The sequence below is a fragment of the Neopelma chrysocephalum genome, unplaced genomic scaffold, assembly GCF_003984885.1.
Source record: "Neopelma chrysocephalum unplaced genomic scaffold, ASM398488v2 Primary Assembly neopelma1_81, whole genome shotgun sequence".
In the NCBI taxonomy this organism is placed as follows: Eukaryota; Metazoa; Chordata; class Aves; order Passeriformes; family Pipridae; genus Neopelma; species Neopelma chrysocephalum.
Genome location: NW_020897743.1, coordinates 5,714,018 through 5,733,666, shown reverse-complemented (window position 1 = coordinate 5,733,666; position 19,649 = coordinate 5,714,018).

Sequence of the window (19,649 nt, the reverse complement as noted above, 5' to 3'; positions counted from 1 at the left end):
CACATTTTGTTCTGAACTGTGTTTCTAATGACTTCAAATTACGTGTGATGCATTTGTTGCGAATTTCTGATGCAATTGTTCTGGAGAATTTGTGGGTTTTTTTAATAAATTATATCCCCTTCCCTGTAACATTTTACAACAAGAATGAAGGCAGAAGAGTTAATGAAGCACAAACTGAAGGCATAAACAAGGAAGTGGTTCATACAAAATACATGGAAATCTAATGACTAAATGAGAGAGAAATAAGATTGTCATGAAGATGCAATGAAAATTTAGATGAGGAATTTCAAGTTATACTTTCAGCCATCAAAATCCTACCAATTGGAATGTTAGATGGTGTACTAATAGATTATTTAGATTATTTTCATTTAGTGAAATTAGGATATATTTGTTTTCAATACACATGCTGCTTGAACAACTAACCTTTAACTAATGTGCTAATGCCACTTCCAATTGATGTACCTATTTAAAATGAACAATGCTTGTGACAGAATACTGAAAACAATTAAGATGAACTTGTCAAAATTAATAGAAGAGATGACATCTTCATCTTAGACAGCAAAGGCTATTAGAATCAAATGTTTTTCATAAGAAGACTTCTCACTGTTTGTGTGTGGTTTCAAAAAGATGCACGTCCCCATTCTCATCTTACAAAAGATAAGTGATCTGAGTAGATCCGAGCTGGATTGTAGAGTCTTAGAATTTCCTTCAGGAAACTCATATTCTTTAAGTTTTTCCTTTCTCTGATGTTGCCAGTAAAAGGTGCTCCCAGGCAGCCCTCAGGAAGTGCCGAATTCCCGGGAACCCTTTGGATAACTCTCAGTAGGTACCTGCATGCAGCTGAGCAGTTCTGAGCTTTCAAGTGCTGATGGACATTGCAGATACAGCCTTAGATTAGTTCATGTGAAAGGATACTCCTTGAAAAATACCTGTTCATGAGAAAACTGAAAGGACATAGTGTAATATGTAACAGACTGTTCCACGAGCAACAGAGCTACAGAAATTTAGCTTCCTGTAGATTTTTTCCCGTGTTCTTATATCCAGCTTCACACTTTGTGCCCTCTTTGATCTTATTCGTTACCACAGTACCATTCCCATCCCTTAAATACCTCTATACTTGAAATCTTCTGCCTCACACATGATCTGAATCTTTCCTATGGACATTCTTATGTTATTCTATATAATATGATCAGCTGTGCAACTTGAAAGATAAAGCAGACATTCTGGACCATACCTAGCAGCAGCAGCATCTCTCCAATGGTTTTACTATTATTTGATGGCAGAAGAAAAACTGCCATTGTAATAATGGCCTTTTTTAAAATAAAAGGCTGAAATCATTATGCTAATATTTGCTTAAAAATCAATGGTTATGGCATATAGTTTAAGGATAAGCTGGCTTGCTGTGTTTTGCTGAGAGCTTGCCTAATCTTCCTTAGTCAATAACTTACCTATACTTTGCTAGAACAACTTAGATTTGCTATGTCTCTCCCATATACTGAATTAAAGGCAAGATGCTAATCTCAGTAATGTATCTTGAGATCTTCCTGTCTTGCATGTGTTCTGTCTAAGCCTCTGTAGTACTAAAAGTAAATCTTTGGAGTGCATTTCAACAGACTGATAGTACATTGCTATTATTTTTGGAACTATATTTGATGTAGCATAATTACTACTGTGAGTTCTGTGCCGTCAGAAGCCTTCATTAATCACAAATATTTTGCTCTTCTAGTTATGGCTCTTCCTTCCCTTGTTCCGCTGACTTCCGTTTTCTTTCTTATTTTATTTGAATCACTGGCCCAGAGCAGCTATAAAGTGTAGACATTTATGGGCAAAACAAAGAACAGCAAATTCTACATTGGGCAATGTAGGCAGTCATTTGTTTGTTTGCATGCTGAGAAACCTGCCAAAAGCACCAGAACTTCTCTCTGGTGAATAATGTAATAAATTAGATTTCATCACCATGTAATCACAGGTCCATGAGAATTGGGTATAAAATCTTTCTTCAAATATTTCCTCAATGGAGCCCATCGTGATACACACACAGACTCTGTTTGAAAACGTTCTTGCTTATTACGTGCCTGTGTTTGCTTTTCAAAGAAAAACAACCTTTTTTTACCTCAAAACCTGCATGGAGGCTCTGCGTGTTACTAGCTAATAAAAATGTGTAAAGAAGAGTTGACTGTAAAAGTAGGGCATATTTGTAAGCATCTGCTACATTTATATTTTCTAAATGTGTCCATTTGAGTAGGCAGAGCCACAATTTAGCTGAAACACAACGAGACCAAAAAAAGACTTTACAAATAATCTGACTTTCTTTTGAAAATGTCACATTTTAAAAGCATCAAGACATAAATAAATAAATGAGGAGGACTGCAAGTGTTCAATGAAGCTGATATGGTCTGGGAACCTGGTGGCTACTTCTGTTGTGTTTATTGACATTATTTCATCTTTAAGTACAAAGCCAGCTGTTGGAGGGCCAGATGTGCTGGGGTGCATCAGCCAGCCAAAGTACATCAGTCCAACCTTGCTGAGAATCCTGTTAAAGCCACAGCAAACAGAGGATGTGGCCACTGGGTTATGAGCTGATTTCCTAAGTATTAATTTCTCAGTAACTATGTAAAAACTATTACTAGGGTTTGAGAACCTTGTAAAGAAAGGTACCTGTGGATTCACCGGTGTCTTACCCTCATCCGTGGAAGATTTGAGGTATCCGAAATAAGCTCATAAGGTAATAAACTTTGAGTGGTTTTCAATACATTAGGTACATACTGCATTTTTCTAATAACAGTGAGCTGACAGGAATACATGAAAATGCGTAAAATCACAGGAAGGTACCTGTAGACACCCTGCCCTAGAAAATGTTCTGCTTGACAGAAGGCTCCCATACTCCGAAACTTTTCTTTTGGAGCATCAGCATTCTGTTTACAACTCAGGGATCTTTGGACCCTAAAGTTTCTTTGATGGGTTCCTTTTGATAAGTTTAAGAAACAGAGTTGCTTTGGGGTTCTTTTTTCCTAGGGAGTGGTGGTGTTCATTTCTGTATGTAGACGTCATGCTGGGTCTCAGAATCCTGCTTTATTGTTTTAAATATAGCTCCTTAACATTATTTCCCCTCTTTAATTAAGTGGTAACTACAGCTTTGTGCAGAAGTCTTTTTACTTCTAATAGGGTCTTTTATTCTGAGTTTAAAAGCAACATCTTTTTTTCCCTTCCTCTAATATATTCTTGAAGATTTTTATGCACTTGCCATGAGCTCTGCATAATAGTATCTTTTAATAGTCTTTCTATCACGGATAAGTGTTTTTACCTTTTCAGCTGTTCCTTTTTGTTTTCTTTCAGACAGTTGCTTCTTTTTCATATAATCCTCTCCCTGGAATTGAGTATTACTGTGCTTGATTTGTGTGGGGCTTCCTCACACCTGCAAAAGCACTAAAATCAATTTTGAATTGAAGAGTTGCTTTTATTTTGGAAATGGGTCTTCAGTAACTGTAGCTTGGGCTGCATCCAATATGCTGCTAAGGGAGTAATGAAGAATTGCTTTTGCATTTCTGGATTCTGCTTTTAGCAACAAATTAGGTCATTTTGCTTTTCTGTCTATTTGTATTTCATCTTATCGTTGGTGTCGGAAGGATAATGTGGAAAGTATCATGTAGGGGTGTTGCAATTCTTCAGACAGCTTTACTTTTTAAAATTGTTATTATTCCCCGAACTCTGAATTTAAGTGATGAAGAGGGAGGAAAAGAATTTTGCCTGAACCTTCATGCATTTGCCTATCGTTTCCCTAAACTGTAATTATACAAGGTGCTTTAAAGTATATATGTCTATTAGATATCACAAAATCACAGAACGGGCTAGGCTGGAAGGGACCACAGCAGGTCAGCAGGTCCAATCCCCCTGCTAAAGAAGGGTCATCCCAGAGCACATGGCACAGGATTGTGTCCAGACAATCTAGAATATCTCCAGTGAGGGAGACTCCACACCCTCTCTGGGCAATCTGTTCCAGTGCTCGGTCACTGCACAGGAAAGAAGTTCCTCATGTTCAGGTGGAATTTCCTGGGCATCAGTTCGTGCCTGTTGCCTGGTCCATCCTCTGACACCTCCCTGCAGACACTGACAGACATTTGTGAGGTCTCCTCTCAGTTGTCTCTTCTCGAGGCTGAACAGGCCCAGCTCCCTCAGCCTTTCCTCATCAGAGGGATGCTCCAGTCCCTTAATTTTTATCACCCTCTGCTAGACCTGTTCTAGGAGCTCCCCATCCCTCTTGTCCTGAGGAGCTCAGAACTGGACTCAACACTCCAGATGTGCCTCACCAGGGCTGAGTAGAGGGGCAGGATCACCTCCCTCGACCTGATGGCAATTCTCTTCCTGATGCACAACAGGATACCTCTGGCCTTCTTGGCACAAGGACATTGCTGGCTCATGGACAGCTTGTTGTCCAACAGGTCCTTCTCCTCAGAGTTGCTCTCCAGCAGGTCAACCCCCAGCCTGTGCTGGTGCCAGGGGTTATTCCTCTCCAGCTGCAGGACCCTGCACTTGCCTTTGTTGAACTTCAGACAGTTTTTCTCTGCCTGTCTCTCCAACCTGTTGAGGTCCTTCTGAAGGGCTGCACAGCCCTCTGGGGTATCAGCCACTCCCCCCAACTTTGTGTCATCAGCAAACTCGCTGAGGAGGCACCTGCCCCTTCATCCAAGACACTGATGAATAAATTAAACAATACTGGGCTCAGTTTAAGATTAAAAATCTGCTTTAGCCTTTGTTTGCTGAAAAGTTGCTGTCAAGTTTTTCATTTCATATGGTAAAGAATATCCAAAAAACCTCTTACTTTCATGCAAGATGTACAAATTGCTAATAACATTGAAAATCCCTGTTTTCTTCAAAAAATAATCCAGGAATTTCCTTTTAAATTAAGGAGTTAATATTTTATGTGATTAGAATTAGCTTTGGGAACATTTATCTCATCATGTTTGAATATTCAAGTCCATGATGTATTTTGAGCTAATTTTGGGCAGATTCATTAGAGGAAAAAAAAAGGTGTTGTTATTAATAGTAATTTGAAGGAACTTTTGTTGAAGATTAAGTTCCTGTTAGACTAGATATCTTACAAGGGATAAATATAGTAAGTCTTACATAGAGAAGGTGTAAAATCTGAGACTTGAGTTAGTAAGAAGTTGCACAGTTATTAGATTTTCATCTCCCAGTATTCCCTAAGATTGTTATCCTGATACAATCAACTTTAATGACGCTACTTTCCTTCCTAGTATATTTTCAGAAGAGACTGGGGGAAAAAAAAAGTCTTAGTATGATGGAAATGGTGAATACTTGAGATCAGGTTGGGAAAACCACTAATAAAAGGTTATGATTTTTTTTCTTTTAAAGCACATGATGTTCTCAGAATGAATTTAAACGTATTTTGCCTGTCATAAAATATGATTATGTTTAGATTGTTCATTTTATAAAGTAAAACTTTCAGTTTAAAGTATTGGAGAAATACCATATGATTTTTCTCTTACTATTTCTAATGATTAATGCAGTTAGTCATTACTAGTCAGTCAGTATTACCTTGTATATCATCCATCATTTTAGGATGGATACTGTTAACTGGAAAGCATTTTTTTTTGCCTAATACAATATAAATAAGAAGTGATTTGCATAGTAAATAGAAAAAAATAAATGCATCCAAATTATGGAGATCTGTGTCCTTACACATAATAAAGGAAATTATACTACTTAAAGAAAAAAAAGATGGATTTCATCCATTCTGCATGTAGTACTCCTTGGAGTTAGGTCTGATATAATGTAAAAAAACCTTCTCTTAAAAGGCTATAAACACAGCTGCTTTGATTAGACAAGTCATGGTACAATAAACAGTTCAAAACCTATAAAAAAAGCTTTTTTTGGGTAGCTGATTAAGTGCATTGTCTGATATAGGGATAGTAAAAAAAAACAAGTAAAAGGAGGACAGTTTAAAAAAAGCTCCATGCAGATTTTCCCTTCAATCATTCCTTTTTTATTAGTTTCATCATCAATCGCAAGATTTATTTTTTTTTAACTGAGGTATTGTATTTAAGTAAAGTATCATTTGCTAATAGACAGTTAATTGGACTAATTGTCTACTGTAATTAGCTGAACTCTAGTGTGTCTTTATTTTAAATATTGAAGGTCTCATTAAAATTCCTTCTTGTGAATAGGGGAAGAAGGTACCATTAAACTAATTGTTTATACAAAGTGAAAATATTCTGCTCCTTTATGTGATATCAAAGATTTGAGCACCTAAGGATGCATCTTGGGAATCCTTATCCATCCAGAAGAACTTGTCTTGGGATGTGCTGTGAGTAGTGAGGGTGTGGTAACCACATTCCAGCCACTTCTCAGCACCACAGCACCATGTAGAAGCCAGAGAAGGGCAAGTGGTCATCTTACAAAAGTTAGTTCCTTCTCAAGACATGTAAAAGAGAAGCAGAATATTTCAATTTATTCATTATGCTAAGCTCTGAAGAAATTGTAGTGGAATCATATTTTTCTGTTCTACAGTAGGAGGTTGGTGTTTGTTCTCACAGCCCACAGCTAAGTAATGGACTCTTCATTTTTTCAAAATAACAGTGAAATCAAACTTCTGAAACTGCCAGGTCAGAACAATTACATGAATCTTTTTATGATAGAAATTTGCTTCTTCTGCTTCATAGTGAGTGTTTTCTGAATTGCTTGAAACGTCTGTTTTTAGTGAAATTTCTTGGGATGGATATCATACATAGAGCCAGAATTACATCACAGTAGCCTCATTATTTCTTTATTGAAAGGCTATCTATTGCCAGGCTTTATGGGGCTGCTCAGGGACAACAGCTGTGGAACACGTCAGGTACATACGTGAGAGTTTATGAACAATGAATGTCCTGCATTACACTCATGGCAGGGTGTCATTGCAGGACAGTGTTACAGAGTAGGGATTATCTTAAAAGTGAAGGTTTGATCATTTCTTTATCAGCATCTAAGACATTTTGACACATGAACCAGCAGTGTGGCTGCTGGGACACGTTGGGAATGTTGCTGCACAGCTGGCACATCACGCAGTGTTTATCAGGAAGAAAAAGGGACTCAATTTCCATCAGCTTCTGGCAGTACAGTTTACAACTATCCTTTTCTTTAGGGGCCACTATAATTTTTATCATTAAAAGAAAGAATTCCTCTATTGTAACAGTGGAAAGCCATTAGCTGCAGGAGTTTCACTGTGAGTGCTAATCCTTTCCTGAGGCTGGATCCAACAGAAAAACAGAGATGAACAAGTGCTTGCTGAAGTGCTCATAATTCATCTGGGTGCTGTGCAAGCACTCAGTTTATTTCTATTTCCAAGTTTTATATTTCTAAATCTTCAGAAAGGAACAATGAGGAAAAGAAAAGCCTATTTAACTGTGCTCCCCTTGCCTCAAGATATCTCCATCCCAACACAGACCATGGGAAAGCTGGTATTTTTCTCTAGGGGGAACTGGGTGGTATTTTTGTTTCCTGAAGCATCTCTGCCTTTAGTCCCTTCTGAGCAAACCACATGTAGCACCAAAATCTGGATTCAAAGAGTCCACTAATCCACCAAGATCCTGCACTGAATTTTATTGAAGTGATTATTTGCTAAAGAAAAGGAGTAATTCAGTTATTCAAAGATTGCTGTTGTGTAATGGGAAAATGTATGTTCTCTCCCTGTTTCTTTGATGCCCCCATGTAGATTGATTTTTAAAACCCCCAAAAATTCAGATTGCGAAGTTACAATAAGTTAAGAATGTTGTTCTGTCAATTATTTATTAGATACACAGTTGGCTGGTGTTTGTGTTAACTTATGATCTTTTACATTGTGAACTTGCAAACCCTTTCTATTGTGACCAAAACTTTTCAGAAAAGTTTAGGCTTAGCTTGATATAAAATTACTTGCTTGTATGTCATACCCTCAAAACTTTCTTTGCTTTATATATGTGTTTAAATGGATAGTACTTGCAGGTGTTTCTTATAACTAAAGGATGGTTAATTTAATCCTAGAACCTTAGTAACTCCCTCAGATGGCAATTTCAATATGAGTTAAAATATAATAAGGCAAAAATGAAATTATTAATATCTATTTGAGATGATATTAGTTTTTATGCAGGATAATTTTGTCTTGCAGACATTTTTTGATTCCTTCTCCTGTTACAAGTATCTTAAATAAATAAGCTCTGTTTGGAACAGTTTTAATTTGGGATTTTTCACATTCTGCTTCATTATCTTGTAACTGTAGTATAAATTTACACTGATCCATTCATTCTTCCTCTCTCATATGCAATCTGACGTCACATAAACTGATGTAAACAGAAAAATTACTTGTGCCAGCAAACCTACTGTAATTTGAGGCTGTTAGAGGTTAGAATCTGGCCATGAGTATAAATAGAATGTAATCTAATTTCCTGAGGTCTGCAGATTCAGTAACTTTTGATATTTATGAATTCAAACCCTAGCAATGGTTTATGCTGACATGCAGCTGCTTGATGCAGCTTAAAATTGGGTGAAGGAAAATTTATGGGAGAAGTGTATGTCCAACTTAAGACTGAGTCTGGAGGTAGGGCCGTGAAAGTGAATCCTCAGTTTCTGATACTCTCTGTCCCATCCTGTGCATACACACCTCTGGTCCTATTTTGTGTGCTTATAGCCTAGATAATTTTTTGCATCTTTTGAAGTGAAACTGTGAAATTTAACTTGGTAAAGAACATTTTTCCCTTTTGGAAAAAAAAACCCACAAAAAACATCAAAACCACGATATCCACCAAAATTCCAACCACAATATCCACTGTGGATTTCTAGTGCACTGTTTTGCAGGAACGACTTCTAGTTAATCAATAAATGGCTTTTGCTGAGATGTCCATTTTTGCTATTCTCAGATTTCTCACTGCTGCAGTGATGGCAAGGACATTTGTGTGTGGGGAAGCACACTGGCCAGGCAGAACAGGGGGCTGTAATTTTCATCTCGAGCCATATGACTTGGCTCTATAAGCAGCAAAAGTCACGGTGGACAGTCAGCACCAACCTTTTCACCTCAACAGACTTCGCTAGAGCTGAACTAATGCAAATGTAATGGTGAGAGAGTGGAAGAAAAATAAGGGAGTCAATGGTTTGGACTGCAGGCTGTGAAACAGAGACTCATCTGGTCATAGTGGTCCTTCCATCAATTCATTGACAAGCTGCAATATCTTTAACTGGCCAAACACCTTGCAGATATTTCTATTTGTTGAATCAGCCATGCAAAACATAAAAAAATTAATCTGTTATGGAAACTAAATTACAGGCAACTCTCAAGTGTCTGTTCTGCCAGTTAATGATAGTAGTGTTAAAAAAGATAACCACTGTCATTATATTCATGACTGCATTTTATGCTTTATTTTCAAAGGGAAACACTCACAAGTTTTTCATCTGTTTTATATACACATGACTCTGTAAATTTTCTGCTGGAGTTGCATGCAATCATCAAGTTTGCCATCATAGGACTCTATTGTTGTAGTTCTCATTCCAAATGAAGAGAGCATAAATTGCTGACTCGAGCAATGCAGTGTTTCTGAAGTTTGAAGTAAATCTTACTTGTGTAATTATCTTTCACTGTAGTAGGACCAGCTAAATCATGAAGCTGCCATACCCGGCATGATGTGTGAGCTTTCATTTTACCTGGTGCTGTGGAAGGACTAAAAGTTTCTGCAGCTTTTGCGGTGGAGCTGGGCTCTCTGTCTGGGTGCTATAACTCACACCTTTGAAGCTCAGAGACAGTGTGGAGAATGCATGTATACACCCCTTTCCAGCAATTCTGGGAATGCTTCTCTGCATATAACCTGAACTTTTTAAGTTTATAGTGCCCCAAACAACAAATGAACCCCATCTGCTGACAGAAACCAGCCTGGATGAAATAGCAGGTGTGGAATCAAGGACATTGGGAGCTAACCTCAGCACTTTCCAGAGTTAACTAAAACATGGTAAAAGAGACTGTCATTGCCTTTAAATTAAGACTGGAGAGTATTATGTGGGTGGGTTAAATATGTGCCTATTAGGGGACTGTGTATGCAAAAAATAGCTGGTGTTTCTAGGAGACAAGGTAGACATATAAATTAGGAGAAATGAAGAAATGTCATTACCATTTGTAGATGTGAACTGAGTTACAGAAAAATATCTTGTATGCAAAAATAACATCATCCCAAGTTTGCAGAGAACCAGTAACTAATTCTGAGACTTGTGACTTGGTATAATTCTGGCAATGAATCCACATCCAGTGTTAACCAAACACCATTGTTCTTTAAAGTATTTAAGTGAATAGAAGAATTAGCCTGTTTTGAAAAGCTCTAGACTATACTTTCCAAATTCATTGAGATTAAATTTTAAGTATATTGAGTCACTATAATCTCCTAGGCTTTACACAACAGCAAAATGATCAAGAGAAGCCCTCACTGAGTTCAGAAGTGTTTTGTAAAACTCTATTACTGTGTATGACAAATTCTGTGTTCAGAAGTTCTTCTACTCTGAATTGCAAGCATTCCAGCAATCTCAGTTTGGAGTGAGATACCCCAAGCAGTGGGACAGCAAGTTCACATTAATAGGGAGATAACAGTGAATCAATCTGGTGTTTATTGGCTTTATTGGTAGTATTAATCATTATTATTTGGGTTTGCCAAAAGCACAGAGAAACATGCTACTGCTCCTATTACTACACTCCTTTGGCATGTGTTACAGCTCATTGGAACAACTCACATTTCTGTCTGAGTAACTGGAGGATGGAGAGCTCCTGGGAGCCCCTGGGGATGGAACAGTGTGATCTGAGCAACTGCTGCTAAGTTTGCAGTTGTATTTCAGTTTTCATCTAAAGACAAGAGCTGGAGAGTGAAGTTAGGAACGGGCAGTGTTGAGATATTCTGCACTGAGTGTCTCCCATTCCATAAACATTGAAAGTATCAGATGACAAATGTGATTACCTTCAGGGCAAAGAGCTAAGGGCAGAGATTGGGGTGCTCAGTCATTTTTTGTGTCCTCAGCTGAGCTGGACCTGATATAAGACAGCTTTGTGTTCCTTGGATAACTGGAGCATTTGCAGGTACTTGGTAAAGGAAAAGCTGAATTTCCAATACCTGAAAAAGCCTTAACATGGGGCCTTTTTTAAAAAAAAGACTAGTAGGTCTGGAAAATTTTACATCAGCCAGCTTCACTTCACTTCCCAGAAAAACACATGAGTAGAGAAAGGTAGATGTATGGCCTACTTTGCTTACCTAATTCTGTATAGCCAACAGGAAAGAGTTTCAGCAGAGAGTAATTCAGAGCACCAAAGCTGGGCCTACTCCAAGAGAGGCTCTTTCCTTTGATGCACAGGGTCTAAGGTGACTGGCCTCTTAAATGGGCTACCTGAATTTGGGCATTACAGATACTCATCCACCTGGATATCAACAAGGTGTTGTAAGCATTGTCAACTGAATTATTCCTGACTTCAGGTACTTGAGTAAGGAGCATAAATATGCTCCTACCTATTTTTAAGCTTCTTTATCAGTAGAGGCAAGTGAAATATCAGATTACTTGCCTAGAATTTTGTAACTGTAGGAATATTTAAGTATTGGAATAAATGGACTGTGGAATGGATAGTTCTGTAGAATATATTAATTAAATAGTTCTAACAAATATATTAATTGAATGAAAGCGTTGTTATTAATGGTTTAGAAAGCAATGATCACTTTGGATTAGGACAGTAATAAAGCAGCTTCTCACAGGACAGTCCTACTTGGTTTCTATGGTTGCTTCTTATTGATTGTACCTTCCATTAGACTGTGGACAGTTGTAGGTAGCTTTTTGTTTCATTCCTTTAAGTGCAGAAGAGTTTTAATTTTAGTTGTAAAAGAGTGGTGCTGCTCCTCTCAATCAACTTTGTGAATATCTGAGTCACATTCTGCATGACAAGAGTTCAAAATCTGAAATACCTAGTATGTGAAAATAGCAGCTGTGCCTTAAATTAGAGTCAAAGACTGAGATGCTTTTTTGGAATCATGTATTAATAGATAAAGCTGAGATATATGACTACCACTAGCATAGAAATAAAGCTACAGTTTAAATCTCTTTAGAAATTAAATATGTCACTTATGCATGTATGAATCAGAACTCGCATCTATATGTGCCAAACTTCTATCAGCTATCATTAGGGGTTTACAACTTTTTATTCCTCTGCAAGTTTTCTGGCTTCTGTTCATATTTGTTCAGTGTAGGAACAATGGGCCCTTAACAACATGTATTTGGCTCATTTCTACTCAGTTATCAGCTTCCTGAGCAGAGAGCCTTTTATAGGCTGTGACACAATTGTTAATTATGAGTATTGCTCTGTTCATGCTTTGGAATACCAGTGGAAGATTAAGGTATTCAGAGAGACACAAAATTGGCCCACCTTGTGTCAATGTGTCATAAAAAGACCTGATTTGGGAAGTCAAACTCTTGAATTCAGTGACATTTGGAGGAGTCCATGTTGGTATTTCTGGCTCATTTAGAATTAAGGAGCAAAGACAGGCTTGCTTTAGCAAGATACTCTCCTGTATTCTGAACTTCTCTACAAATGGAATTTTGTTTCCACAAATTGTATTTCCACATGTCCCTCTCATCAGGGAATCCCTATGCATTCATATTACAGAAGAAGTTTAGTGACTCTGTTCCCAAAGTCCTCCCTAGAGGTGGGTTCCAATGAAATGACAAAGACATACAGCAGCTGGAAATGAGAAGGGTCACCCAGATGATACACCTGGAGCTGGTGAGGGACAGGGGGAAGCAAACAAGAGCAGGAGGAGAAGCAGCATGATCAGTGCAGTTCTGACTTCTGAGGGAGCCCTGGTGCTCAGTGTGATCCACTCTTTTTGCCAAAAAAACTCACAACCCTGGGAAGAGCTGCATTATTTAGTTCTCTGTGATAGAGCTGCAACACCCTATGGGTGATGGATGCCTCTCAAGCAAAATCAGGTGCCCTGCCACTTTTTTATGCAATATCTACTAATAAGCACAAAATAAACACAAACTAATAAGCAGATATTGTTTGTTGTGTTCACTGTAAGGCAAACAATTGGCACACTCTTTTAGTCCATCCCTGTCTGGGATTTCAGCTCTCAGATAAACACAGCTTTCCATTCAAAGACAGTATTTAGCATAGCTTGAAAAGTGGGCTTGTTTATTTTTAGTGTTTAGAAGGATCAGCTCTCAGACAACTCATTTTTCACGTAAACCAACTCATAAATTACTCGGATGCTCTCTCAGTCATATCCTAAATATGCCAAGTAAGTGAAGGTCACACAATGTAATTGAAACTGTACAAGTTCGCTGCTGGTTTTTATGTTTGTATGCCATGGAAGGGAAAGACCCATATATAATTTTCCCTAAGCTGCTTTTTCACTCCATCTGCAACCCTTAAACCACTGAGGGAATACCCTTTCCCTAGCGAATAACTGGTGTTGGTGGGTAATGCCAATTCAGTCTGAATTAGGAGAAGAGTTAGACTAGGCCAGTTCCTTCTAGACAAAAACTTTGTAAGAAGTACCATTAGCAAGGGTTTTCATCATGAAAACCAAAAACACTTGGTGTTCAATTGTTTTATTTATGTGAGAAAATTTAAGAGGAAAACCCCAAAAAGCAACAACAGCAAAAAACCTCCAAACAAACAAAAAGAACTCCACAACCCTCCCAACACAGAAGCTAGAAATCCACAGTATTTTGGGAAAAATGGCAATGTACATTTTCTTTTTCTGCCAAAAATGAGTCTGTGTCCTTGCCAACCACAAACTCAGCTACTAATGGTTTGGGTAGCCTATTCAAATTCCTAAACCCTTTAAGTGATGTCTTTAAGTGATGACTGTCAGGATGATGAAGACATTGGAGCATCTCTCCTGTCAGGAAAGGCTGAGAGAGATGGGACTGTTTAAATAACAATTTTTTGCACCTTTACTTATATTTAACATATATTACTTCTATTGTGTTGCTCCCTACATAGCCATAAATTAGTACTTTCCATTGGATTTTAGAGTATCAAGAAATTCCTCTTTCCAGTTATGCCACATGGACATTCATGTCTGAAAAATATAAGGGTGAAAGATTGGTTGTGGAAAATGGTCAACTAAGTTGAAGTTTCACAGAGGTGGAGCTTGACCAAGACTTTACAACTTTGGAAGCAATGGATTATTTCAAACAACAAAATTTCTTTTTTTTGTTTTTTTAAAGATTTCTCAGTCTCCAAAATCCCACTTTGATTTATGCCCCTAGATTCTGGTGGTTTACTGAAAAATATTTATCTAATCAATTGTGAGACTGTCACAGAGGAAAAGTCAAGTACCTATTTAGAATGCAAATCGGTATATTCTAAAAGCTGTAGTGTTTCTGTGTCTGCTACAGCATTCTGCTCCCTTTTGTGCTACTAACATCCCATGATGCTGAATATTTAATTACATACTGTGCTAAGTGACTGATTACAGTGGCTGAGGCCTTTTTGTATTGCACATTAATAATATGGGGTGAAATTCTAATGTTCAGCCCCAGGTACATGCAGGACTCAATGATCTGAAGTTTAGTCTAAAACTGATCTTAATATAATTACAAGTATGTTGGTCTTTTTACTCTCTGAAGCATTTGGGGACAATTTAAAGTGTAAGATCCTATATTTGTGTTAGGCAGTTCCAACTATAACTTCCACTATTTAGGCTCTTACAAGCAGAGAAAGTTGTGATTTCTTATTACTTTAGTGTAGTAGTCTTTCTCTATTTGTGATTACTTACTGTCCTCATTTTATAGTGGTTAACCACAGCTATAAGTGAATAGAATACATCCCCTAAAAAGTCCCCCTGAGAAAGTATGTCCTCCTCTGCACCAGCCATTCTCTTCCAGTTTACAAAACTTTCTGAGTCATGAGGCAAGACTAGCACTTTTCAGAATCCCCAGGTCTGAAGACAACTGAAAGACTTGACATATTTTTATACCCTTGATAAGACTAAATTGTACTTTAATGGAGATCAGAAAGTGAAGCCATAGAAAATACTTGGAGTCATTTTAGAACTGTTGTTTATACCTCTTTCCTCTGTAATATTGCACAGACTCTTTTTGGCAGGCATTGGGAGGAAAAAAAATCTGGCTTTTGCTATGGCAACACAGAGGACTTAGAAAATGATCTCTCAGCATGGAAGAATGATGACTCCTAAAATAGTGTAGAAGCACTGAAAAAGAGTGAGATTCTCTCTTTTGCCAAGGTCTTTTCAGCTCAGGAATGGGGGTTCTCCCACAGAACTGGCTGTCATTCTCTCATCATTAAACTTCTTTAAACGTACAGTAATTTAGAGCAACCTATACACTGATGTAATTTATGACTGTCTGACTGTTGTTTGCAAGGCCCCATGTATATATTGTGAGCTGTCAGAGTGCAACAACACTTTGCCCAACTTTAATGCATCCCCAGTCTGCAAGTGAGGGGGAGGGATAAATAGCAGAGGATGAGGATTCTCTCACTTTATACTGGTTAGTTCCGAATAGCTCAGAAAAGTTTTGAGAAAATGAATGTTTTTAGCCTTATTTAGGTACTTTGTACTTTTCAAAGAACTTTCTATGCAGGTAGAAAATTGATCACAAACAGCTTTAGGAGATGGCTGTTTTGCTTCACTAATCCAAGCAGACAATAATTTATGAACAAAACAATGTCACAAATCTGTGAGGTGGTGTTTAGTAATACAGCATCGTGGTTGCCACCTTTGAATAAATCTAGAGGAAAAAAGAGCTGGCTGTTCAGTTCTGCAAAGTTTGAATGAATTACTTCAATGATTTTAAATATGGCTCTGAAAGCACTCTTAGTGATATTTCCAGTTAATGAGAATGAATAAAAATAATCCATATGTCAGAATTTTTTTATTGCTGACATGGGCATTCCTCAACCAAAAAATTAAAATAGAAATAAATAAATATCAAAACAGTATCTTTTAATGAAAAGCACATGTACCAAGGAGATTTTTGTAAAGCTTAGCATCCTCTGTCACCTTCTGTGGCATCATATACAATTTTCACCATTTGGAACCAATGTTATGTAAAATCAACTTGCAGGATTTCTGCATTGTCCAGTCTAGTCCCTAACCTAGTTGTTCCTTTCATTCTTCTGTACAGTTCTTCTTACACAACAAAATAGTCATACATGGGAGATATTAAAAGAAAATTTATTGACACAATAAGATCTATTTCATATGCCTCTTGAACTCACTGGGTCTAATCTTTCCCTTTTTTAAACATGTGTTGTACAATGTTGTCTCACAGCTTTCTCTTTCTGCCAGCCAGATGTAGAGTGTTCTCTACCAAAATAGCATCACTGGTTGATAAAGGGTGTTTGATGTGTTTAAAGGGCCATAGTTTCTGCTGCCATTCAGAAGCCCTTTCTAGCCCAACAAGCCTTAATGAAGAATGGTGTCTCATAGCCCTGTTCAGTCTAGGAGTACTGTGAGCATTTCTTATTGGGAGGACTTCATGTTAGTTGTCTCTGAGATCAAAGAGATGTCAGCTGACCCCCTAGAGCCTTCCAGACTGCTGGAAGTGAAAACCATTTGTGTGTCTTATTTCTCAAAAGCTGCTTATCAGCCTTTTAGGCAAAGGTAGGTATTTAAAGGAGTCCACTGACCCATTCATACACGATACACTGAGATTTTTGTGTTTCCAGGGATGTTACTCTAAAGTGCATGACTCAACATCCTTTGCCTGCAGGAAAGGTTACTCAAAAGGTTTTTGGAACTGCTATGTTTTGCTCTGTGCCTGTGCCCCTATTGTCTGAAGTTACTCAGACCTACACCTACTGTACATATAACTCACATGACATACACAGGACAGTTATTCTCTGGACTCAGGGTTTCAATCAATGGCCTTTCAGCCCATGTTCTTGAATGAATACTTCATTCTGGAGTAACAGTCTCCCTCTGAAAAAATCTCTCTAGACACATATGTCCCATGTGGAACTTGCAGGTCCTTCTGTTCTTACACAGCTCAGCTATATGAGCTTTACGTTAAGAGCCTTCTGTGTTCTGCAAACAATTATGTTTAGTGTATTTGAGAGGATCAGGACTGGTCTACAAGTTTTGTGCTTTGAGGAGGGTTATGATTTGTTTTCTTCTTTATTCCTGTAGTTGTTTTAAGTCTGTCCCTTGAGCTGTTGCAGCCATTTTGCCATCAAAGGTGTCAGAGTATTTTATTCAGTTTTTAGTAAAGGTATATAATCTATACACACATAAATTCCTTTATGCTTTTATCACTAAAATGCTCAGGCAGAGGGATGGGGGGAGGTAGTTATACTGTTCTAACTATTGCATTGCAGGTAAGAAGACAACAATTTTTATTTGTAGTCAAGATTGTGGCTATCACTAAAAGGTAGCATTACTAAAAACTGTGTACTAGAAATTGTTTACCATTAGGGAGGTGTGTGTGTTGTGTGTTTTTCCTCTGGCTCTTTACAATTCACTATTTGTATTTTATAGCATTTGAGTGTGAAATGCCTCCATTGCTGTCAACACAGGACCAGTTCTCTCTCTGCAGTCTCTCCTAAACCAGAATCTATTAATCCACTTATCTTTGTCTTCAGTGTGGTTCTCACACTATCAGCCTCAACTGAAGCATCAGTCTACCATACAGTTGTCTTTATATATACATATATTTTTTTTTTCTTTTGCCAGCTGAAGGGGCTTACTCTCTTACCCACTCTTTTAGCATAAATGGGACATTTATGATCTCACACCCTTTGTAATTGGGATTAAATCTGCTCTGTTTCATGATGCCAAAGCTGCCTTTCCTTGTTGCTTCCCATCACCCACATTGTATTCTTGCACTGGCACTGCTTATCCATGGGGAGGTAATTTCTGGAATGCAGAGCATTGCTGTGCTAACTTTTAATGGTGGCAGCCATGGTTAACTCTAAGCACATTTAGATCTGCCTTCACATATAAATGGCTGATTTTGTAGCCATGAAAATATTTGCACCCTTGGCACTCCAAGATCTTATCTATATGCCTTACATGCTGCATCCACAGTGTATGAGATTTTGAAGAAATGCCACACAAATCTTGTAACTCATTCAGTAAAGTGAATGAAAGAAAAGTTATCTACGTAACCAACTGCAAAACATCTTTGGTAATACAAAGACATGCCTATGCAGTCTGAAGATGCTCTGCAGGACTGGAGTGCAATGGTTCTGTTACATCAGGAGTTAAAGGAAAACAATATTTTACAAATATGATTATCACAAAGAACAAGTATTTGAGCGTTTATACTGTGTAAGGTCCCTGTGGGTCTGGGAGAAAACACTTTCTTATGTGAAAACAGACTGTGGGTGAAAGGGAGAGGAATATGTCAACATCTTGTGATGTAAATGCATTTTTATCTCTAAGACATGGCTGTTCATAGAGTTCCTTTGCAGACTGCCTTCACCACTTCTGTCTGCATCTGAGGCTGCAAAGCTATTCTGGTGCTCGATCCAAGAGCATTTCCATTCCTTCGTGTTGAAGATTCAAGGTTTTAGTCTGCCACACCTCTTATGATGGTGATGGAGTCTCATGAGAAGCTTCAGTTTTCTCCCAGTTGCTGTCTTCATTAGGAAAAAAATTCTTTAAAAACAGAGGACACCTCAACCATGCCTGTGTAGAGTTTTACTGGGACTCTGCTGCCATAGAGGAGAGGGAGTGAGACTACAAGGGATAGTCTAGAGTTTTATTGTGTGCTCAGATCTTGTCTTTCCTCCTTCTAACAGGGCTCCCAGTGTAATGGAACATGGTCATCTCTGGTTTAAGTGTCAGGCTGGCTTAAGGCATTGCTGTGAATTTTGACTTCTAATATTAACTGATCAAAGTTCTCTCTGCACCATACATTTATTAAAGGACTTTTCCCACATGTAAAATATGTAGCTGCTTTAAAAGAAAACTCCCAACTCACAGACTCAGCTTTTGGGCATCTTATGCAGGAGCCTTCTTTGATGTACTGTTAGTTCTGCTTGGTGACATGAGGTAATCTCAGCCTGTTATGGAAGCAGAATCACCTCATACTCCCACAGAGTAGAAGCTGAGTGAAGCTGCAGAAAACTGAAGTGGACTCTTTTTAGAATCCATCTCTCCTGAATCCATCTCTCTATTGAATCCATCCTAAAACCACAGAATTAAGGCCAATAAGACCTGGAAAGACCCAAATGTTGTACCTCTGGGCTGGACTATTAGGGATATTGACAATTAGGGAAAGCAAATATGTACATGGTGTAGAAATAGAATATATATTTGTACTCATAAAAATGTCTATATGTACAATTTTGAATAGGGATATGAACATTAGGAATATATTTCCTGTTCAAGCAAAAAACTCTGTCAGAAGTCAGGGACTTGAACTTGAAACAAGTACTAAATTTTTTTCAGGGTTACATCAACACCTCAGAAATGGAGAGAAGAGGAGAAATTTCTAAGTTACAGTTATCAGGAGACTTCTCTCTTACCTGCTAACCCTAGGGTTTTGTACTAGAAAAAGATATAATGAAAAACCAGAAAATTAGCTACTATTTGAAAAGTTCCTTATGCTAAATAGAAGGGACAATGGTATTTATATGATCTTTAAAAACTAAGCATTAATGACACTTGAAAGGCGTGAATGAATGGAAC